Genomic DNA, 5,334 nt, shown 5'->3' on the forward strand with positions numbered 1-5,334 from the left:
AGGTCTCGCTGGAAACTCTTTTTCTCCCGGTTTTCGACTAGTTTTGCGTTTTATGCCCGTTTTTAATTATTTTAACGCGGGATTTTCACCCAAAATCATATTTTAACATAATGAACCCTAAATATTCACAATTTAATCATATTTTCATGAAAATCTTTATTTAAATAATAAAATCTAGTGGGTAAAGTACAAAGAGGTGGAGTGTTGACTTTGCTTTACCTTATGACACAAGCAACCACTCCCACACCCACTCTATGACCAGCCACACCTCCCCACCTTACCTAGGTCACATCAATGTCCTTTCCACTCAATTATCACCCTTTCCCACGTTTTTGAGAGCTGGACATTCATCTTCTCTCCTCATTTTCTTTCACATGCACTCATTTCACCAAGGATCCAACTCAACTTTTCTCTCTAATTCGAGATTCCAAGGCTGATCATCAAGTGTTCTTCCACTCTTGGTAAGTGTAATTCATCCTCCTTGTGATTATTTCACTTCATTCTACTCAAATCATTGATTGCTTGCACAAACTCCATAACTATGATGTTAGATTCTCGAAAATCTTCAAGGCATCTGCAAGTGTTCTTGAGTTAAACACTTCCATTCTTCAACAATCATCTTCTGAAATCACTTAAGGTGAGTTCATACCCATACATTTTAATGTTTTCTCAAGTTTTTAAGGGGCGGAATACAAGTTAAAACACCAAGAACATAACTAAACTTTTCTAACAGCCTTCATCAGAAAAGTTCAACTCCATCCACGGACTGTTTTGGACAACTTAAACATTTTAGTTTTCAAAACTGTTTTAGGTGCAAGTAGTTCCACTTCTTAGCTTTAAAATGACTACTTGCACATCTCCACACGATGTTTCTACAATTTATGGTGATTTTTACAAAACAGCCTGTCTTTTCAAACACAAATCCGGACCAGTCTGTGAATATGAGCATTTTAACACAAGTTAAAGGCTTCCAAAGATCATGATAAAAATTATGAGTAAACTAGACAAATTTTGGGAACTCTCAGAGTTTACGGATCTAGTTTTTGACTTCGTATGATTTTTCCAAAACAGTGCATAAAGGTTAAAGTTAGTTAACAACATATAAATATCATAACACTTTGTATTATGTTGAGCAAAGTGTATAATCATAAGTTCGAATTATTGAATGTGTTTCCTTGTTAGTTTATCATCATAAACTGAAACTAAGTCATTCATGATAAGATTATTCATTCATTTAGAACACGTATATTAAACTATAAAAAGCATAGTTTAATGGATTCATAACACTAATGCATTTCCATAAAAGAGTTCTTACATATTACAAACGTTTTAGATAAACTATAATAGGTATAGTTTATGATACATTGAATAACACACCCGTACAAAAAGGGTACATTCATACAGAAAAGGTTTACACTCACGCACATTACATGTGAACTTGTTAACCTAAATTGTGAGACAATCTCTTTCTTTACGTCCGAGTGCGGAATATAATTCCTGGTAGTTATAATCAGAGTCTCCTGAAGGGAGAATGTGATACTTGTATATAGATCTATATTGGGTTTGACATCCCACACCTTGCTGCTAGCTACAGTGGGACCTGTAGGTCTACGGGTGACAAATGTCATTTCAGTTTTGCGACGCTTGAGCAACGTCGTGGCAGGTTCATTCAGTCATAGTATGATTATAGCGACTCACATAAGGATATAACAATACATAAAGTTTACTGGATTTTTATAAAACCTAAATGGGTTTTATGTCGATTTAAAATCACTTTTTATCTCAATGAGTACAGATATTACTGTACACTTTCGGTTTTGGTAATTATGACTACACGTCATTTGAAACCACATTTATACCTTTAAGTATGGCCAATACTTGTTAATTCTCGGTCCTAGGATTTAGGACTACATATACATAAACTATTAACAAACATAAGAATTTACGGGAATTTTATTTAATTCAAGCGCGTTTTATGTCGATTTAAACACATACCATTTTCTATTTAGTAAGAGAGGTTACTTATACATTTTGGTCTTCGGTTATAAGACTACATTACACAGATTTTAAAGAAAATATCGGATTATCTGGATACATATTCTAATGCTTTTACAAGGAAAACGGTTTACTTCTCTAATGAAATCTGTTATGATCTCACCAACCTTTGTGTTGACACTTTTTCAAAACTACTTGTATTCTCAGGAATTCAGTGAAACATGAAATCAACAACGTTTTGAGGATGGGACGATAATTCGTCAAACAGTTCATTTTGTATCATAATGTAATTGATGGGAATCATGTAAACATGTACTTTGATGAAAAAAAAATTTCAATTATATTTGTGATAGTTGTATTTACTTTGAGCACTATTATACTCGTTGTTGTGATACTCTACATGAAGTCCTCCACCCCCGGACGTTTCCGCCATCCTTGGTTTGGGGGTGTGACAGATTGGTATCATAGCATTGTTTATAGTGAACTCAGTATATCGAACCACATAAGATATACAAACTATAAATGCATTGGGACTAAAGTCTCTAATTTAAAGTTTTCAAAACAACTATACTTTTAGAAATAAATAGTTTCTTATTAAAAGTATACATGCATACATACATACTAAGGTGAGCATCATTCTAGAACAAAACAAAAATAATGATTGTTGGATATCACAGGTAAGCTCGGGGATGTATGGTCAGTCTTGGGAGTGGCATAGCCTAATCAACTATGCTATTCCGAGGAGTGATTAACACATGCCCAAGTATAGTTGTGATATGGCAACAAGTCTAAAAACTTACCAACACTACCACAATGAGAACACTAGAACAGAACATGAGTTTAAAATACTATAGGAATATTTTGTAATATCATAACTTATATGAAAACTAAATGGATCCTTAATAATAGGTCTATAGTCCCTAAGTGGATACTTTAAGGTTATATATAACTTAGAAATCATAGACTTAGAATTTGTGGTCATTACCTTACTTCCTTTTCCTTGTTTGGATGTGGACCTAGGGTGGGATCACTTATTCGAAGGTCTATCGTATCTTGTTACATGTAATTAGTGTGCACTATGTCATTATAGAAGTAACTAATAAGGATCACCCCTATAAGTAATTGATTATAGAGTTAGACGCATAGTAATTATCTCTTCCACTCCTATTCTCGCAAATACAGCATAGCAAGATCCTACTTGCCGGACGACCCTTACTTTCCTAATCCGAACTCGAGGAATGGTGAATGGTTATGAAAAGAATCAGAAGCAGAACCGAAGGTAATCGACCCTCCATGCATAGCAAGGGTTCCACGAACCATTTCGACTATATCGAACCTGTGCCCCGTTGGGCAATCATGATCGAGGGTTGAATGTCGACAAGAATGACAACAACCACCATGTGGAGACCAACGAGGGTGCTATGACCTCAACCACGGGGGACCGACGGACAGAGCCCTCTCGACGAAGACCCGACGGATCGCGAACATCGGGGATTAAAACAAGAAGACTACAATCTGAGTTCAGAAAACTACGCGCTACTACAGACCCTACCATCTCATGTACCGGTGACTTAGAATTATACTACTATTCCCGAGACCAACTCTCTTTTTAGGACTTTATCGCCTCTCATGAAGAGGAAAGAGAGTGATAGGGTAGACACACGACATTCAAAGGAAGGATGATTGCAGCCAAGTATCGATTGGCAAAGCTACAAAATGCATCGACCTAGCCTCAGGCATCACAAGGGATGGATCGTCGTGAGTGAGTTCATACCGCTCACCAGGCCTGGTAAATTAAGTTATGAGTATGCGTTGGTACTACTCTATTATAGGTAAAAGCACGACACTGCAAATTAAGTGGTCATACTAATTGAGAGATCTAGTTACTATTAAAACCCGTCCATGCACAAACGTAAGGTAGACCTGCAGCGAGGTCAAAATTTTCACTGAAACCATGATTTCTAGAGTCATATTAACAAGATGGGCTTAGGATGTACCTAACAGACTCGAATGTCTATTTAGCCTTAATATAACTAAGCATACATCAATAGGTCATGACAAGGACCTAGCTTGGGTCAAGTATAAGGTTTCACTTGGATACAGAAGTACTAAAATACATGAGTTTACCATACAAAGAATCTCGCTATAAATTGTTTTCAGAACACCCTCAACAACCGAATTACGTTACAAATCGATATGAGATAAACTTAGTTAGAAAACTCGCGACATGACATATAGCCATTCTAAAAACTCATTATCGTCTCTCCTTTAAACATTTTGTTGAGAAGTTTCTTCTTCATAGACCTATGGGTGCGATCATACCAACACTAATGCACCGGATCCCATCAAAACTCCTCAGCCAAATGTGTTCGGACAAACATGATTCTAAGATGAGAAAAGCTTAACGCCCATATGAAACCTACTCCTACCTACTGCCATAACTCCATCTCGGGAGCATTAGTAGAAACACTAAGAATAGTACAGTAATGTGCAAAATTTATATGCGTAAATATAAATTGTAAGGATGCACTTAAGATAATCATTTCCACTAACGAAGTCGTTTTTCGTCAGGAAACAGAGCTATGTCTTCACCTAGAGACAACAGACCAACTAGAAAGGCGCCAACACTGCAGATAGACGTTGCTACTTTTCAGGTTGCAGTCACGGCAGCCGTGATAGCCGTCATGGCGCAATTCAATGCTAACAACGTCAACAGGGGTGGAAGCAGTACTAACAATACAAATTGTGGTAACAATCAGGAACACCAATGGGTACCTACCAACGAAAATACCTCAGGCCACAAACCTACGAACAAGAAGAGAAAGTTTTGGAACATGAAAGAGCGCCACCAATCTCAAGGATCCACTAAAAGACAACAACCTATGGCCACCCCTACCATTACAACAGCAGTCACGACACATGCCTCGACACTAGCCACGGGGTCTGCCACCCAAACGCCAGCCAGACCATACGAGGGATCACTCCCAAAGTGCAACCAATGTGGCTTTCATCACTATAGGGCTTGCCGGGAGATACACTATAAAAACTGCAGTAGTAAAGGGCATACCGTCTGTTTCTGTAGGGCCCCGGCCCATCACCTCCCTTCAAACACTTGCACCAAGGTAGGCCCAGCATGCTACCTATGCGGTGAAACGGGACACTTCAAGAGAAAATGTCCAACTGTGAAGAATGACGAAGGGATAGGAGGAGTGTGATGAACACACCAACAGGAGCAGTAAGGGAACCATGTTAGGACTTTTGTAATGTTCCCAACGACAAAACGTTTAAGTACTATATGTTTGTAATGAATTTGGTACGCTTACTAAAGTAACCTTCCTT

This window comes from Lactuca saligna, chromosome 8 (assembly GCF_052625555.1).
Source record: "Lactuca saligna cultivar CGN05327 chromosome 8, ASM5262555v1, whole genome shotgun sequence".
NCBI lineage: Eukaryota > Viridiplantae > Streptophyta > Magnoliopsida > Asterales > Asteraceae > Lactuca > Lactuca saligna.